This window comes from Chiroxiphia lanceolata, chromosome 1 (assembly GCF_009829145.1).
Source record: "Chiroxiphia lanceolata isolate bChiLan1 chromosome 1, bChiLan1.pri, whole genome shotgun sequence".
Taxonomy (NCBI): Eukaryota; Metazoa; Chordata; class Aves; order Passeriformes; family Pipridae; genus Chiroxiphia; species Chiroxiphia lanceolata.
The window spans coordinates 124,200,942-124,221,073 of NC_045637.1; the positions used below are offsets into that span (position 1 = coordinate 124,200,942).

The window sequence follows — 20,132 nt, forward strand, 5'->3', positions numbered from 1 at the left end:
GGTTGGATTTTGCCAAGTTGTATGGCTTAGCATGTGCTAAGTCAGTGCTTTGTGGAATACTTTGTTTTGGTTGTATGTTACCCTTTAAACTTTTTCCAAGTTCTCTTATTTCCTAAAGTTTACCAGTAAAGTACCCCCTGAGAAAATGTGTGCAGTCTTTCTCCTATGCACTTTCTCTTAAGGTGTTCAAAGAACCAAAGGCTCTTCTAATATGTCCAGAGTGTGGATATTGTTGGAGCCTTGTATGGCAATAATATTTAATAAAGAATCAATCTAAGAAACAATAGTCCTGTTACTCCAGTCACCTTTCAAACTGTGGTCGGTCCTCACAGACCAATAAGTGATCATTCATACTCATTTAATTAATCTTCAGAAATAAGAAATTAAAAAATACTTTGAAGTTGCAGTTATTTCTACTTTTTAAGATAAACTGATCTGAATGTTGTCTTCAGCACACGCAGGAGTAATCAAACAAAAGAATCCTGAAGTAGCAGAGAACAAGGGTGAGGACACAGGTCTGATTAAATCCATAGTGCTACCTAAGGACCACGAGTAACAATGACACTAATTTTAGTAAAAGGAAACAGTCCTCCTGATCACTATGGAAATAGTTTTGATGTGTTTTTCTGAAGAAGTGATGCCAGTATGAAAGGGGAAGTGCTATGCAGGAGCTATCACTGGCACTCATAAATTCACAGAACCTTGTTGATCAGAAGGAATCTCCAGAGGTCATCCAGTCCACCCTGTGGAGCCAGCTCAGAGTCAGCTGGCTGGGGCCTCACTGCTTAAGTCTTTACCAGCTCCAAGGATGGAGAGTCCACAGTTACGCTGTTTGACAGATGTTTATCCTCTTCATTTTAGTGTTCAGTAAGACCCCTGGACCTTTTAGCCAGTGTGAATCACTACTTTCTGAGGGGCTGATTCTTCTTCTTCATGTTCATATTATGGAGCACAATTTCACATTTGCTCCATTGGGTTTCAATCTGTTGATGCTTGGTCCGCCCTTAGGATCTTCTGTGATCATTAGTTCCTCTAATAAGTAACATCCATTCAAACTGATTTATGTCATAAGACATGCAAAAATTCAATCAATCAGAAATGTATTGTGTTGGTCACTGTGGCTGTGAAAATTGGACTTGTTTCTCTTTGTAGTTTCACATAAGTACTCTGGTATTCAGTTCTACATTTATTCATCTCACTGAATGAGCTCTATTTCTAAAAGCTACTGCATATGCCACTCAGTGATCTTTTCTAACCTTAACAATTCTATGATTCTATGTAACATTAGAAACATTTTCCTTAGTTATCAGAAAATCCACATACAAGTCTACAGTATAAAAACAGGGTAAACATGTTTTTTCAAGCCCTAGGAAAATTGTACTTCTTTTCCCTCAGAGAGATTAATTCTGTGTGATTTTGAAAGGTTCCTGCAAGTATCCATTGAGTACAATGATGTAATTACTTAGCACCTCTTCAAATGACATAGTTTGCAAGCAAACAATAGATTCTTTCATTCACTGGGAACTTTTAATTTCATTTTTTTAAATGTTTTCGCAAATTCTTGAGGAAATGTGTTTGGTGGCTGCTGCAATTTGCAAGTGCATCTTTGTCAGTGTCTACAGGTTACTAAAGCTATGATCAAGGTCAAGTAGAGCAAGATTTTACCCTTAAAATTTTGCAATCATTTCCTTTGTGAATACTTCTAGTTCTATCAACCTTTCCCCCCTCCTCCCCCAAATATCTAAGTTAGCTAATTCTAGACAGTGTGCCTGAAAGATGCCCTTGCCACAGCACACTGTCAGCCGTGGCAGAACCTATTAAATGGCTTACATGGCATTCCTGGGCAGGGTCAGATAAGTATATGTTTTAAAGTAATTTTCCAAAACACAGCTTTTAAACTGTGCTTAAGTAGCCCCTGGAAATACAGTCCCCTGCTTTTATTGTCCATTTTAACTTGCTTGTGTTAAACAGAATTGTCTCAAGTTGTGATCCTACAAATAGTATGTGAACTGACAGTGTACTGGGTTAAGACATTGACTCTCTACCCCCTATCCTGTGCCAGCATTTTTCTGTCTGTAAAAGTAGCAATTGCTCAAACCTCATTAAATGAAGTGGTGGAGAATCTGCCCATACTTGGCCTCTCTCTGCCTTTCCTATGCTTTCATTTGTACTTTTCATTTTGCTGTTGGAGGCAGAGCAGCATGGGAAAAAGGTCCAAGCTGTTAATATATCTGCACAAAAAAAAGGTGCTGGCTGGCATGATTTTTGTGTCCTTCTCTTGCTTTTGTTTTCATTTTGGCTCCTACAGCACAGGTAGGGCTCAGAGTTACTGCCTCAGCTGCTGCTCTTGTCTTTACAGCCCACTCTGAACTGTGGAAACCTTCACCCACACTTCTAATTGAGATTACAAGTGTTGCCAGGACATTGCAACCTTACTTGAGAGTGAGTTGATTTTGGCAGGACTGACAGCAGAGCACCAAAGGGTTTTTCTGCTGACAGCTGTGGTCTAGCTGCTAGGTCGCTTGGTGTGTCTGCATCTGTGCTTAAGTGTCACTTTAAAGCACATCCCAGATTATGCGTGAATCATGAGCCAACTTGTCTTTTAAAGGTCATCTGAGCCATTCAGAAATAAACAAATTCACCGTGGTGCATAAAAGAAACCAGCATTTATAAAATTGCTGAGTAACAAATGCATCTATGCAGAGTCATATTTCCAGCTCCCATATCAAAAATATGGGTCAGTGGGGATTTGATCCATGATGCATCCATCCTGCATACTATGTTTGTGTAAGCAATAATAGCAATGAAAATAAATGTACCTGTGAGGTTGCAAGTGAATAACATGGCTCCTTTTTCTCCATCAGCTCTGTGTGTGTTCCCATTTCAACCACTGTGCCCACTATTACATCTGCAGTCTGAGTAGTGGAAAGCCAATGAGCAATAATAATAGTAGTTTGACCTCTCCTGGCCTGTAAATGAAATACCAAACTGTAATTCATGTCCCCTGTTGCTTGGTGGTTTGTAGTAATTCCTCCAATTTGTCATATTGATACAGCTGTTACATCCCATTGATCTCATTTACTGAATATCCTTATGATCCGTGATTGTCTCACAACTGACTTAAAATACAACCTTCTACTTTCCCTGGTAAGCTGGAGCCTGCTTTCTCTTTTGGCTTATTTTGCTGCTTCTTCTTTTCTTGGATTTATGTCTTTTTAAAATGTTGTTGAAAAGCCCTGACACGAGGTACAAAGTTGGGAGCATTTCTATAGAGACTGGCTTACTAGTGAAGGACACATGTCCACTCCTGGTGTCTCACCAGTTCCAGCAGCATGACACTAGTTATTTGCCACTGGTAAATGTTCCTCAGCATTATGTGGCTGAAGGCAATGTGTTTGCCTTAAACAGGCAGCTTTGGGCTTCCACAACCACACAAAAAATATGGAGTCTATAATTTGATAATTTATGGAGAAAAGCTATTCACCTCACATATGAGTAGGTCCCAAATTTCCAGGAATAAACAAACATAGAGGTTAGTACCTGCAGCCTGCTTCTATGAGCAAAGAGGAGAGACAAAAAACTTGTTCTAAAATGCGCCTGGCTCAGTTTTCCTCCTAGTGAACTGCTGGGAGTTAAACACTCAGAGCAGTTAAGCTGTCAGATTGTTGCATCGAGGGCTTCTCCACTTTGATGGCTATCACATGGTGCCAGCCTAGCCCCCAGCTAGATGAGCCAAGGGGAAATAGTTGTTTCGGTGGTAGTGAAGTGGAAGAGATGAGAATATTGTCACAGAAGAACAGTAGACAGCTTTTTGCCCTAAATGGGAAATAATTCTTGCTCTTGTTACAAACCTGTCGTGGAAAATGATAACTGTCACTTGTGTCTTGTCTCTGAATTTAAATTAAATGCATGATTGGAGAAAAGAGGAATGAGGGTTATATCAATGACAAAACACTTACTTTTCCTAGTCCAATGTGAGCTAGCATCTTGTTGCCTGTGTCTGGGGCAGATGCAGTGTTATCTAGCAAAAGAATTTTGGGACTGCACACTAAAGCTCAATCAATAGCCATTTCTGGTTTCTGAGCCCTGATTTCTGCAGATTTCTTTTTTCAACCAAAATGCTAGCCTATTTTGAAAAGAAGACTATAAGACCTTGCACTTTTTGCATTCTGAAAAAATAATATTTAATAGGACCTAACTGAGTGTTAAGACAAATGGCAAGATCCCCTTTGATTCTACAAAGTTCAAACTGCAAAGAAATAGGATCTAAACATAATGTTTTCTTGCTATGTGACATTTTCTCCTAAAAACTGAGTATCAGTAAAATTCACCCTAATTCAGAGTGTTTTCCCAACGACATAACTCTCCACACGTTAGCAGGTTCCCTAGCGACAGCAGCGACAATTATGAGCCTCAATGCACTTTGGTGCAGCACCTCGCTGAAGCGGGGCACCGGGCTTACAAAAACAGATTTTGAGAGCTGCAATTTCCATTTTCGACACAAGGTGGCTGCAGAAAATCAGTGTTTGGTTTAAGTTCACACACACGCACGCGCGCACACACTCCTCCTGCCTCCTGTATTTCGCTGGACTTGCCGGGAGGCAGATGTCACCCACTTGGGAATGACATATATCCCCCTTCACATCTCTGATGTCCGTTTAACTTTTCTGCTTCATTTACATTCACTCAGCCACTCTGTAGCTTTGGACTTTGTTCTTATTACCCTGTTGATCTTAATTTCTCTATATTCAGTGTGCATCTGCATCCCTTGGTTTTCATTTCATTGAGTTTACAGAGAAGCTAAATTTTAGAGATAAACTGATTTATGGATAATCACACAAAACTCCACCACATACCTGAGAAAACCCTCAATTTTCAATATTGATCTTTGTGTAAATTCATTTCCAAGGAAGAAAGATATTTGAATATCATAACAGGAGATCCATTAGGTTAACATAAACATTTTCTTGTCTTGTTTCAGTTACAACTTATTCATCCATTTTGTGGTCTTTCATCTCTGAATCACACTGATATATATGATATAGAAACCTGATATCAGACTAATCAAGTCTTTAAGTAATGGTTTGTCTGCTTTAGGTGGGTGCATAAATATGCCTGCAGGTAACAACTAGAAAGTGATTATATACATATACATACACATACATGTTTGTATGTATCAAGTGGTCAGAGGGCGAACAACTCCCTTGTGCATTTTCATGGAAGAGCACCCACCACCAGAGCTTAGGCTTGAGTGTATTTTGCCGTGTTACAGATTGATCTGCAGAAGAATACACGTGCCTATCAAATGACTTAAAATTCGTTAATTTTCTTATACTTAATCCACCTATATAAGTTTTACCCCAAATGACAGTATTTTCCATCTTTCATTAGGCATCTTTATTTTCCCTGAATTCATTACAAAAGGAGCGTAGATGACAGGTTTAGGCTAGGTATCAAAATTCTGGATGGCTAAAGCCAGGTAAAATAATGCCCACATGAGAGGTAAAAATGATGAAGCTTAAACTAAGAATGCTTTATAGGCAAAAATGTTAGAAACTGATGAATAGATTGTTTCAATATCACTCATCTCCTGTAGAGAAAAAGACAACAAGAAGGTAATTCTCTAATATTTATCAGCTTAACATAAGTATATGTTATTATCAAAAGTTTCATATTGGCTACATTGTAAAAATCATTATTTCATCTATAATCTTGCATTGACTGGCAAATCAAGCTTTGTTTATGGCTGAAAATGATATATGATATCTACTTCCAAAAATTGTTTAAAGCCTTATGTCTGTATGGTAGCCTACATTGTACTGGATGATCCATGTTTGGTGTTGTGTTTTTGTTTTTGTTTTTTTTTTTTTTGTGATTTTGTCTCTGCTTACAAGATGCAAGAGAGAAGAATTTACAAGCCTGAATGCAAGTTCCCTGTTTTGGGATTCACTTCCTTTACTCTTCACTCAGAAAGGGGAAATACTACAAATGAATCATCTTAAACAATAGGCACTTTCTACGTCACTCCTATAAAGACACACATTTCTTCCATACCAAAGAGCTACAAGCATGAGGAATCACACCATATATAGGCAGTGCAGCACAAAGTTTCAGGTGGTTTTCCAAAGGCATCTGGAATTGCCTGGGGATGAGCATAAGATGCATAGCAAATGGCAGCTACTATCATTTCAAGAGAAATATTAGTTCAACTGCAACCAATTTCCTGCCTTTTGCCATGGGAGACTACTTTGCATGAATCTATTTTTAACTTGGGTATTCTTTCTTTACTGTGTTTTGATAGCTGCAGGAATACTGTCTTCAGTTTATTAAAGCAAATGTTAACTTGGAAAAATGGACTTATTCAGACTGTACATAAAGGTAGAAATAATACTGTTGTCCTTTATTTTACAAGAAAACTCATAGCAAAAGATGTATAGAATGAACTGATGCAAAACATTGTGAGACTAAAGTCTTGGGGATTGATAAGTAAAACACAGAGAAAGACCATCTGCCTGCCACCTCCTCTGGCAGATGTAACCTGCTGTGCTATCTACGTCAGGAAATCCCAGTTTAAATCAAAGTCCTCCAGCCAAGTTGCTGACTTTGTGCATGGTGGACAAAGGGACATTGAAATAATTGCTCCCTTTGGCCCTGAACCTTCGCTGCTGATAGTAGTTGGGGATCCCACAAACATCGATGAGGCTGTCCTGTGACACTGTAAATTGGAGGGTTGAAGGATCCCTTGAAATCAACCTCTTGATACCTTTTCCACCTTCAGATCTGCATTTTCTTACCTCTGTATTTTACCTCTAGAAGCAAATAAAACCACACCAGCACTCTACATTGTTGTTTTACAGAGTATGTTTATCCAAACTGTGCTAGGAGGCCAGGTGATATCCCCAGCTGACATACCTGTGAGCTGAAAAGAACGGTCAGAGGTATGGTAGAAGGGAAGGGTGTCAGTATAAAAAATGGCAAGCACTGCAGAGTGAGAAAAACCTACACCTCTTTGCTTTCAATTCTACTGTAGGAAATGGGAATGGAATGAAATCTCCAAGATAGAGATTAAAAAGCAGTTGAAGATGCTTCAGAACCATAACGAGAGTAAAGACTGTAGTCTTGAAAAAATTTGCTTGAAATAATTTTTAGGATGATTGGCAACATGAAGTTAGCAATAGATAGGATAAGCTTTTAAAATTGAGAGACAAATGGAATCCTTTACCAACCCTCATAGTCCATTCCTCCATTGAGTTCACCTGTCAAAAGGATTGTAAGTATGTTAACTGTTAACTGAAAGAGTTTATTACAAATTTTTATTCAGCTGGATTGAATATCCAGTGAATTCAACTGGGCTATAGAGCTCAGGGATTGAATTTGAATTCTCTTTGAATTACTGTTTCGGAGCAAAAGCTATCAATCAAGATTTGAACAGGCTTAGGGCAAATATTCCTCTAAAAAGACAGAGAGATAGAAAATGAAAGGAGCAGCAGTTGCCTCCACCATGACTGCATAATGTAGGCATTATGTAACTACTAAGGTATTATCTTGTCTCAGCTTTCCAGGAAGCTGATGATGTCATGTATGTGGGAAAGGCAGAAGCACAAAAGGGTCAGACAGCAGAGAAATGGAAATGACCATGGTCAGGGAACTTGTGGGCTCAGCTTGGATAATCTCTGTTCTGGAAAGGAAATGGCATCTGTGATTCTGCCCAGAGGCAGCGAATCTGAGATGTTCTGGGTGCATCAGAGGAATGTCACATGCTTTACTTGGCAGAAAACAGATATTATGAATTTGTTTGTATATGAAGAAACTGATTAAAAATGACTCAATCATGTTTTAGTGTTGTGTGAATAGCTTAGACAATCCCGAATTTATTTTACTGAGTAAATTGCAAGAGGAATTTACTGAGTAAATATGTATGAGAAGAATCAAGGGAAATTGTAATTTGTAATCAGTAACTTAATTGAATGAACTCTTCCCACATAAAAAAAAATGAATTTTAAATCACCAGATTAGATAACAACAACCTTTAAATATGTAACTGAGTATTTGCTCAAAGTTTCTGGTGGAAATGTTTTGTGTTAGCCCAAGGATGAATATGACCTGAAATATTTCAACACCAATGCACTCAGCATGAAGAACAAAGAAGAGGAGCTTGAAGTTTTGGCCTACTCCCAGAGATTTGACCTCACTGCCGTAAGTGAAACCTGGTGGGATGAGTCCTGTGGCTGGAGTGCCCTATTGGAAGGTTACAGGCTCTTCAGGATGGACAGGCAGGGCAGAAGAGGCAGAGGGGTGTAATATTACACTGTGTGTAATAGAAGTGTTAGAATGTATAGATCTCACAGCTGGCAATGTCTCTGGTAAGAATCTAGGGGCAAATAAATAATGCAAATGTCATTGTGGAAGTCTACTTTAGACCTCCCAGCCAGGATGATGATGCCAATGAATTATTCTTTGAGGAATTAAGAGAAACTTCCAGGTCAACTGCCCTTGTCCTTATGGGGGACTTCTACTTGCCAGAAATTAATGGAGCACCACACAGCTGGTACAAAATGAGTCAGAAGATTCCTAAAAATGTGGATGACATTGTTATGGAACAGGTCCCAAGGGAAAGATGCCCTCCTTGATCTACTGCTTGTCAACAGAGCGGATCTCGTGAGCAAAGTGGAGATTGGCACGCATCGTGGCTACAGTGACCATGGACCAAATGAGTTTAAAATCTCTTTTGACAAGGGAAAAAGTGCCAGCAAAACATCAGCTCTGGACATGAGGAGAGCAGGCTTCAGGCTACTCAGGGAATTAGTAAGTAATGTCTTGTGGGAAGATGTTTTTGCAGATGCTGGGGTCCATCAGTGATGGTCACTTTTTACATATCACCTTCTAAGGGCATAGGAACAGGCAATTCCCAAATGTTGGAAGTCAAGCAAGTGAGGCAGAAGGCCAGTTTGGCTAAGAGGAATCTTCTGTTGGAAAAAAGGCAAAAAGGAACGTGTATGCCCAGTGGAAGCATGGTCAAGTGACACGGGAAGAATTCCGAGATGCTGCTTGTTGCTATAGGGAGAAAATTCGTGCAGCCAAAATTCAACTGGAGTTGAAGCTGTCAGAAATGTGAGACAATAGAAAGAGTTTTTTTCAAATACATTAATGGCAATAGGCAGTATAGAAATATCAGTAGCCCATTACAGGATGAGGATGGTCACCTCACAAACAGGGACAGACAAAAGCAGAGGTGTTTAACACATTCTTTGACTCTGTCTTCAACACAGATGATGGACCAAGGGGGTCTCAGTGCCCCGAGCTGGAGGACCATGACTGTGAGAATGATCAGCTCCAAACTGACCCTGAAATTGTGTGGGATCTGCTGCTCCTGCTGGCTCCCTACAAATCTATGGGGCCTGATGGGGTTCATCCAAGAATCCTCAAAGAGTTGGCTGATGTCATTGCAAAACCTCTCTTGATAATTTTTGAGGTGTCTTGGGAATCCAGAGGGTCCCAGCTGAGTGGAAGCTGGTGCTCTGCACTGGAGTGGCCTCACCTTGAATATTGTGCGCAGTTTTGGGCAGAGCAATATAAGAAAGATATTAAGCTTTTAGAGAGCATCCAAAGGAGGTCAATGAAGATGATGAAGGGCCTTGAGGGGAAGCAGCACGAGGAGCAGCTGAGGTCACTTGGTCTATTCAGCCTGGAGAAGAGGAGACTGAGAGGAGACCTCATTGCGGTCTCCAACTTCCTCATGAAGGGAAGAGGAAGGGCAGGCACTGATCTCTTCTCTATGGTGACCGGTGATGGGACCCAAAGGCATGGTCTGAAGTTGTGTTAGAGGAGGTTTAGGCTGGATATTAGAAAAAGGTAACAGTTTATTTTTAAATTACAAGTTTTTTCTCTACAGAATTACAAAAGTTGCTGTACTTGGATTAAGGAAAGACGCGATACATTTTGGAATAGATTTTTTATTTGGAATATTTCTTCTGTAATTTGCTTCGATCTCATCAAGACACATGGGTAAGCATTGCTAGAGGGGGACCCTCTGTCTCAATCCTTTAAAACAACATTACTTGTGAACATATTGGAAAAAACTAAAGAATCAAAAAATTACAAAAAGCTGCACGTCCATCTCTCTTTGCAATAATGTCCATCTTCAAGCAACCAGTGTCATGTGTCAGTATCTGCCAGAAGTTCATTTTAGGGACAAAACCACAGATAAGGACTTCTTCCCATGTCCAAGCTCAAACTAGTAAAACCGAGGTCGGGGGTTTGATCTCTGGATGGGCCATTCACTAAGAGTTGAACTTGATGATCCTCCTAAGTCCCTTCCAACTCAAAAAATTCTGTCGTTCTGTGAGCAGTAGTTTTGACACCCCCAGAAAAAAAAAAATTAAATTTGGAGAGAAGTAGAAAAGCTGTTGGACTACCCTTTTATTCTGTGAGTTTTTTTCCTCCTCACATTTGTCTATATGTTCATATTTCACTGCCTGGTCTCCCTAATCCTTATGCTGGTGACTGGATGGTTTTGTTGATGGCTTTGCAAGCAGCACTGCGGTGGACAGTTTTATCAAGTAAGGATATGTGTGAGAAAGAGGGCAAGGAGGAAACAAGAAGCGTTTTTCTGAACCCCAGTGTATTGTCTTTGCAGCCAGACAGTTGCAGAGACTTTTGAAGGACAAGATTATCTGTGTAACTGATGAAGAAAGCATTGCTGTTTAATGGACACTTTGTAAAGAAGCGTAGGTCATTGACAAGGTATGCTGCTGACTCTGGCTTCTTCCATTTTCTTTATGATGGTGGATCATCTAATACATATGTGTCATTGTAGCTCCTAAAACAGTGATTCAGTTTACAATTAGAATCAAGGGCCTCTAGCTTGGAGGTATTTTTTAAACCCACATGTCTGGATTCACAAATACAACCAGTTACGAGATCTGTTGAAAACACTAGAATAAAAGCAATATTTTAATTTCAATAAGAAAAGGAAGAAGGGAATGAAGCTTTGTGAAAATATCTGGAATTTGCTATCCTTTGCCTTCAGCTCTGGTTCTAGAGACTGCTTAGTGAGATGACACCTAGCAGGATGATTACTCATGGTAAGAGGGAAAAAATTCTCACCCAGGGGGCATTATTGTGTCCTGTATGCATAAAACTGTTCATCCAGGATAGCTCTGATGCTACAGGTTTCCTGACCTGACTGCTCAGTGGGGGTTTCTTGCATTGCTACATAGGAAAGCTACTCTCTTCTAAAGGCAGCATTTGTCTCTGCTTGTGCTCTATTTTATTAGTCATTAACAGTAAATGTATCAGTTACCACTTCTTGGGCAACAGCAATGACTAAGCCTACAATGGAAATCCAGTCTTCTCACAGTTCCTTCCTTCTCAGCTTTTGTTACACAAGATTTCATGAAGTTCATGATGTGCAATCTTTCTTAGCTTAGGTTTCTTTACAGACAGCTGACTTAGATGTGAGAAACCTAGAACTCATTCATTTAATAAAATTTGGCAACACTTTATTTCAAGAAACAGGTAAAATAGAAATTAATATCCATTTTGAAATCAATTATACAGGATCTCTTCTTGTTTTTCCTAGGCTTCTCTGCTGGCAAAAGGAAAGCAAACCAATATCTCTTGGTTAAAGTACATAATTCTTTAAGCTTCTCCGTCCATCTCTTCAAAGACACATGGTGCTAGGTAAATTACTTGGAACTGAAATAATCAGAAAATAATTTAAGAAGTCTTAAAAAATCATAATAAACCTAAAAAAACCAGGAGATTTAACTTGACTTAACAGTGCTTCTGAAATACTCAAGTGCACTTGATTCCAGGAACTCAGTTTATCCTCTTGCATTGAACTATGCAGTTTAGATATAATTATGGAAAAAATAATAAATCACCAGGAGTTAACAGTAGTTATTAAACCACATACTCAACTAGAATCATGATTTTGGCTCCTCAGTAAGCAGGCAGCTTCAGTTAGAAACAAACCTCAAAACACTTAAAACATGCCACTCTAAATCAGAAAAGCTGAGAGAACAATGTAATAGTAAGTAAGGGAGGGAATAAAACTACCTGCTTGTTGTCCACAGCCAAGCAAGGAGAAACAGATAAGTCTCTAATGCCCACATGTTAACTATTACCTTGACAAAAATCTCACTTACCCTCTCAGTGCACAGGTTTATTGACAAACGGATGGAGCACAGGAGCTGACTGCAAAACTCCCTGTGACTCTTTCTCAGAAAAGTTACTCCTGTGGTGTAAATTTCATCACATTTAAACGTATGGGTGTGGCAAATCAGGTAATCTAAAAACACTAACCCAGAACTTTCAAAACTCTTAAGCTGGCAATTGCTTCATGGGCTGGGAGATCTGGAGGATGAGGATCACTATAGTTCCCTGGGGCTGGACTTACACAGAGCCTCAAGGACTTTACAGCCAAAGAGAGGAACTAGTTTTACTAGCAGTTTGCTTCTAACTTTCTGATCCTTGGAGAACCACTGGGTTTTCAAGAGAGAAGAAATTCTTAAAGTCCGTTTCCCCCCACAATGCAATGTCACGGGAAAATATTTTTGCTACAAATGTTTACACAAGTATAAGTGTCTGAAAAAAACACACCAAAAAGAGGGAGTACACTGTGAGCAGGGATTGCAGAAGCATGGAGCGTCCTCAGTTCCTAATGTGCAAAGAGAATAGGCCATTCACAGTTGAGACTAAATTTCTGTGTCCTAATGGCAAGTTATCCCATAAGCTCTTTACTGGGCAGCCCTGCCAGCTTACAGAGCTGTGCCCCAGGATGGCAGTGTGCTATCGCAACAGCATGGCACACACCCTCAGGGCACTGCGAACACAGCTAAAAATATTGCCACAGAATAAACAAACAGGGATCAGTACACAGTTTGCGTACCAATAGATGTCAGTGTTGCATATCTTATGTAGCTTTACAGTTCTGGCAAACGGAGAAGGTCTGTATATGTGTCCTGTTTAATTTCATGGATTCTTGTCTATGCTTTTTTTATATCGAAGCCTGTCCATATGAAAAAAGAGCAAGTAAACTGGGGCATCTGCTGTCTAGTGCTTCATCAGTTACATAGTTATAAATAAGTTTTGTCTGTCAAATAACAGTAAAAACAGACCTTTACCATTGATCTGGTTGAATTTGCAGGCTTGACAATTAGTAATACTATCTGCAATCCAGTTGCTAATCAGACTTCAGAGAGAGCACAGAGGTGAAACGGAGGAGCCGCAGAGCTGCACAGAGCAGCCCACAGCTGCTTCAATGTCACAGTTGGTGCTGAGATACTATCTGCTCATGTGCCATATTGTTGTGGGCATATGCAACTGAGAACAGGACTTGGCATGGCTTTTTGGCAACCCCTGCATCTGACTCATGCTCTAAGAGAAATACCAGAGCACTCCTCTGCTAAAGCACTGAGAAAAGGTGCCTCTTCCACACCAGATGCATCAGCTGGAAACTCCACTCTGCAGCAAGGAGAATTTTTCTGGAGTTTTTGTTTCCTCATTAAGGGTTTGTTTTCCCTTCCTTGCCAGATCATTCTTCCTGGCCATCTCCTTTCACTGCAGCCCCGTGCTCTGGCATCTGTGGTTACGTAGCAGGGGAATCACAGAAAATGTTACTATAATTAATGTGCCACTGCAGGATCCTGCCCTGCCTGTGTTTTCATTCTTGGCTAGTGACTCATCTCCTCTTTTATTCCCCCTTATGGCAATCAACATGCATCAGTGCCTTTACCCCAAATGGTAATGTTTTTATTAGGGACAGTAAGCATAACCCCTTGCTTGGTGATGCCAGATAGAGGACAAGAGGTTTTGATCCTACCACCATCACCAGAAAATCTGAAGAGGTTTTTTTGCCTCTTGAATTTCCTGCATCTCATTAGACTACCCAGTGCACATCTGTAACAGCTCACAACCAGGCCTGTCAGCACACGGTTCATTAAAAAGCTGTGGCTGCCAGCTTCTTTTGGCTGAAATCTTTCCCCTCACAGTGTAATACAAACACCGGTCTGTGCACTGAGTACCTTCGTGGGAGCTTGAGGGGAATGAAAGCAATCTTATCTGACAGTTCTGTTCTCTGTGGGGGTCAGTGTGTACTGATGTGCAATTGCCTCTGTGCTCCTCAAGAGTGGGAAAGTGGAAAATCCCCATGGATGAGACTCTGACCTGAGGAATTTGCTTTGTAAATTACATGGAAATGTCCAAGGGGAGAGAAGGTTTTGTTCTCCTGTACTTTTTTTATTGTCATTTTCTCTCCTCCCCCTATCATGCCATATCATCATATCATATCATATAATATCTGCAACTTTCAAGGTATATACTTAAAAATAACAAAAAAAAAATAGGAAAAATATATGAGGATTTAAGTCAGGGCTGTTATTTCCAATTCCTCTTTTCTCTGCCCTAAATAAAAAACCCTTCTGGTAAATTATTAGAATTTAATTCTTGGAGCATGTGAGCTACTAAACTTACATCAAAAGCCAGAATACCTCAAACTTAAGCTGCCTTGAAACCTTTGCTATCCCAATAACAAAAGTTGGAGATGCAGACTGAGTATCATCACCTTGCTCTGCTAATACTGCTCTTCTTCAGGAATCTCAGACATTTCCTGCATTGGGGATCCAGAGAATTTCTCATGAAAACATTACTCAAGACCTATTTTGACTAAAAGCATATTAATTTATAGTGACTTAAAAATATATGACTGTCTGTTGAAGCATTAAAAAACACTGAGTGAGCCTATATTAAAGAAAGAGGAAAGGTGGCTTCTTTTTAATACTTGGAAGTTGGGTGGTTCTTTTGTATTTTTTTTTAATAGTAAAAATGTTAAGATCAGGTAATCAAATCAAATAGGGATGGAAACATAGGTGACACTTTTCCTTCTCCAGACCAAATTTGTCCCATAAGAGAGAGCATCAGAAGGGCAAGGCTTGCTTAGAAGGCCCACACAGAGTACCGCCAGTAGCCCTGGACTGCAGTGGTCTGCTTTGGGAGAAGGGACCGGAAGGGGTGTCCCATTCGAGAGAGCACTGCAAAGGATTCCCTGGGAGGGTGCAGGTGCTGGCTGTGCTGGGCAGGTGCAGAGTGGCACACACATCCTCATCATGACAAAATCAGCAAGCACTGGGAGAGGCATGTTGAGGATGGGCAGTGGCTGTGAGCTGTCACAGCCAGAGGTCAGGGCAGCACCAGACAAAGCACAGGGGACCAGAAGCTGTGGCTTCCTGTCATTGTCCTCCCTTTCCTCTTCCACACATCTGTGTCTGTCCACTTCCCATAAAACTTTCTTTCGCATCCTACCTGAGCAACTTGGTAAGTGTAGGTAGAGTGATCATCAGGGTGCGAGGTGCTCTATGGCTCTGCCTGACAAGAAGGGCAAATTGCACAAACTCTTCCCGCTGCCACCTTTAGATTTTGTGGCCCCAGCCCACGTTATTAAGCCAAGCGCTTTTCCCTCGAGGAGACAGGCACACCTGGGGACAGAGCAGTCTTACTCAGGGGGTGAGATGGCTCTATATAATGTGCTGCAGAGAATAACCAGCACATTTTACTTGTATAATTTTTTTTAAATCAAGAATTTTAAAAACAGAAATAAATCTTTCAGTTTTTACTTGAACAAAATATTCAAAATATTTGGCTTAGATGAAACGATTTTTTAGTAGTTGCATTTTCACTCTGGCTTCCCCCAAAACAGTTTGGGAGAGAATGCCTTTGCAATGTCTTTGCAATTGCAATTTGTTAGTGAAAAAATTGCCATGGGAGAATGAATGATGTCAGGTAAGACACTGAGTGAGTTTTGGAAACCTTCTGATCCACATCCTGGCACTGATCCCAATGTATCTAACAAAGTAACTGCTCCTGCAGACACAGACTGTAGTCTCCTCAAAGCTTTGGTGTGGTATGGCAGACCCTCTTACTTCAAAACTTGAAACTGGGTGGATAGATTGCTTATCCTGGCTGTTGCTGGATGAAGAAAATCCCATCCTGTGAATTGAGTGCAACGAGGCTTCTTAGAAAAGTAGGACCTTTTTAAATCTCTACTACTAATCACCTAGAAAGCAGCCATACCAAACAGAACTTCTCTGCTTTTTGGTAGTTTTTTGTAGCATTACTCACCAATTCTGGAGTTTGCTTACCCTTTTCATGTGTTTGAGACATTACTGTATTTTGTGTGCTTGAAAGTATTCAGGCAGGACTGAAGCTGGAGGTGCTAGTCATTTCATAAACAACTTTGGGAAATACCTCCCCCTCTCTTGACAGGTTTGCCATTTATTCTGGAGCAAGATAGGACAAGAGAATGTGATGAGCTTAAAGAAGGAAGGCCACATGAAAGACATTGCTAATGTCCTTGTAGAATATAATTTACGCCTTGAGCCTCATGAAATATTTCCAGAAAATACCCACATCTGACTATCACTCAGTTCAGCCTTTAATGGTTGCCAAGTTTTTTGAAGGCTAAAATAGTGCAGAGTCCTGAATAAAGATTTGGAGACATTTTTGCTTGTGTATATTCAGCTAACCATGTACTTCAAATGTTTAAAGGTTTGGGGGTTTTTCCTGTTTTATTTTGTGCTAGACTGATCTCATTTGGGAACAGGATTCTCCTTGTCTCATCAGAAAGAGGCTGGCATGTTTTAGAGGCAATTGTCCAAATAATAAATATGGTAACAATTAGAGTAAAGCCCCATCTGACTTTGACTTGCCATCAAACTAGGGTTACACACAGTAACTGCATCTCAATATTGAAAGTTCCCAAACCTTTCTAGTTCTAACAGTTGATCTGGATATTTTTATCTCTCCCCCTCAAAAAATGAAAGACAGTAAGCCACTTTTTGTATGCCTCTCTTTCCAGGGAAACATTATTTCAAGTAATACGGTCTCACTAAGTGAGGTCTTGCTGGTTTTAGTGAAGGATGGAAACACCAGGGTACTGTAGTTTCTTTCTCCATTGCAGCATCTGCAACTGAGACATTGGCTAAAATCTGGGGCAATCTGAGAAGAAGTAGCTGAGGTGAAGGAAATTCCATCAAATTTTGGGGAAAACAGAATTACTGGGCTAAAAAAAAAATAAATATATATAATATAATAGATAGTTTTTAACAGTGTACTGCTATTTATAAATCACTTGTAATCAAATAACAGAACCTGTTGTATTAACAACATTAAAAAAAATTTATCAAAGCCTGTGTGAGACACTGAAATGATATTTGGCTTAAATATTGTTAAAATCACTGAAGGACTTTTGTCCACTGTAGCAAACTGTGTAAAGAAGCAACTGCTCACCAAAGCTGTGAGACACTGGATTATTCTATGAATTATTGGTTCGAACCAACTCAAGGTGGGGAGTGGGAGAGGAGGAGGGACAGGTCAAATTTCACAGAGGTCAGGTAATGTCCTATTCCAAATCCCAGACCCTGCAAGTGTCCTGGGGCATCCCCTGGAGAGCTGTCAGTCACTGGATACCCAGAGCACTGCCCAACCACACCTCAGAGCCCCTAACCCAGCTTCAGACTGGCTAGCACACCTGAAGTCCTGCCTGGGTGCAGGGGGTGTGACCATAGGGGGGGCAAAGCAAATAAAAGCAGCAACATGTGCTTTCAATCTTTGTTCGAACCCTGCCACCTGGACACATGGAAGCTGGACTCTCACAGGACTCTGGTGGCAGCTATAATTTTCTCATTTTCTCTCTCTTTCTTTACTTCTTCTCCTAATCTCTTAATATTTTGGGTAATTTAGAACCGGATGGACTGGATTTTGCTAAATTGTATGTGTTAGCGTGTGCTAAGTCAATGCTTTGTGGAATGCTTTATTTTGGTTGTATGTTGCCCTTTAAACTTTTGCCAAGTTACCTTATTTTCTGAAGTTTACCAGTAAAAGTACCCTCTGAGAAAATGTGTGCAGCTTTTCTTCTTTGCGCTCTCTCTTAAGATGTTAAAAGAACTGAAGGCTCTTCTAATAATCCGGAGGGTGGATATTGCTGGAACCTTGTATATTTTTAAAGTAAAACCCTTTGGTGAGCTTGTAGCTTGGGTCTTACAGAAGCCTGCCTCTACTAAATTGGACTGTGAGGGGAACTTGAGGCAAGATAAAGGTGGTACTATTGTTCAGATATCCCAGGAGAAGAATGTATCCACAAGTGTGAAAGACTGGAACGCTAATGGCTCAGACAATAAAAGTGCAAGCTGACAATGTGTAAAGTAATTGCCCAGGTGTTGAGGGTGTGCACACCAGACAGCTCAGGCTATAAGCTGGGTGTTGAACAAGATAAGGAAAGAGGCAAATCCTTCGAGGTGGGGTAGTGTTTCTTTGTCCTTACACAAATGACTCAGCTGTGATAACTCCCCTGCAGGGAAACATCGAGACAATTCACGCATAGCCTGAAGATATTCATCTCCCCTCACGGGCCATAGTGGACACTGTGTGTATCTGTAACATCTTGGAAGTGTGAGAAATATCTCTAGTTAAAATTTAGAAGATGGCCAAATAGAGTGAAAAAAAGAACTTTATTAACAGTGTGCTGGGTGCACGAACTCATGACCTGGTTCGAGAGCACATCTGGATGAGCCCTTTTAAGACCCTTCGATTAGCATAACCACTTCCTCGTTGCTCCCATGCCAGGCCTCGCTCTTTTCTTCCTTAAAAGGCAATCTTTGCTTTCTGGTGCAGTCCATTGGTTGCCCTCATCCATCTGTCAGGTTGTTTCCCTGACCCCCGGCCGCATGGTTCCCTGGCAGTGAGCCCAGGCTGGTCTCACCACCTTACATTCTTCCCGGCTTGCCTTGGCACTGTAACAGTAAGCAAACAGAACAGTAAGTAACAATAAGTAGCAGTAAGCAGGCAGAACTATAAGAAGAGCAACAGGCAACCCCAAGCAAAACTGTACGTAGCAGCAAGTAGCAACTTCAAGTAGAACCATAAGCAGCCCACTCGTCCTTGACCACAAATTAGTTCTCCAATCCTTTAAATAAAATGGCTCCCAAGTGCCCCAGCACGAGGCAGCCATGAAAACTCCTGCTTGTAATAAAACCGTCTTATTTATTTCCTACAGAAGGTGTCAAAGACTCATGAAATATCCCATAATCCAGTATTACATCATCTATTGTAAGACTCCCCACCCCACAGGGTGGTACCAGGGTTGTTCTCACCTAGCCCAAACCCAATGAAAGCCACACTTGGGCTTCTTCCCTCACGGCACAGACTTCACTCGTCACATGTTCTTCTTTTCTCACACACACGAGCTTCTTCCTTCATCACGTGGACTTCTCTCATAAAATAGACTTCTTCCTTCACCACATGGGACTTCCTTCACCACCACTGGCTTTTTTCCTCACTACCCTACAGATCCAGACTTCAGCCATCACTTTGATAAGACTGGGACTCTCATCACTGAGAAGACCACATGAAGAGGATCCATGGGACGCTGTCAGAATCCATGAAGTGGTAATACTTTTTCTACTTAATCTGTCTCTCTGTCACTCTTTTTCTCTCCCCCTTTCTCTCTTTTTCCTATTTTTTCTATCTCTCTCTACCTTACATTTACTGTTAAATAAAATATGTACTATTTATTTTGGTATGTGGTCTCTTTGCACCTTAATTCAGGCAGAAGCATCTCTCTAATGTTAAAGAAACTGATCATAACAGCTTGTTTTCTTTTCCTTGTGCTTTTTTTAATTAAAAATCTGAGACTCAGCTTAAATATGACATGTTAGCAAAGTTTAATATAAACACGTGTGAATGTTTACGTGAATATGTCACTGCTGGTGGTATTATGTTTGAGTGTATTTAACAGGAAAGAGGATAAAATGCAGTTTTAGATGTACTATACTCCCCATAAAGATGAAGAGAAGCTAAAAAATGTCGTGGCAAAAGATGAACTTTAGTGAAATGCATTTTAAATGTCACCACATAACACAGCTCTTGACTGATGCTTGGCAGTAACTATGTGATAACATCTAAGGTGGGATAAGCCATGCTGCTGTTGGCTTGAGACAGTTTTTAAGGACACTCATTGTGGGGGTGTTGGCCTGTGGTGGGTGGCACTTCTGGGCTCCTTCAGTGCTGAGCATTTCCTAATACTGACTGGGGTCCTGAGCAGCAGTGGGGCACTACTGCCCCTGTTTTTCTGAGAA

At 40.6% G+C, this 20,132-nt stretch overlaps 1 protein-coding gene across 1 annotated transcript in view; it reads right to left on the reverse strand.

The window, feature by feature from the left end:
- Positions 1-8,534: 8,534 nt before the first annotated feature.
- ABCB5 (ATP binding cassette subfamily B member 5) overlaps positions 8,535-20,132 on the reverse strand; it is a 55,382-nt gene continuing 43,784 nt past the window's right edge. Inside the window, exon 31 of the transcript XR_004358595.1 lies at positions 8,535-8,545. The gene's annotated coding sequence lies outside the window, so the exon portion shown is untranslated. The remainder of the gene's footprint in view (positions 8,546-20,132) is intronic.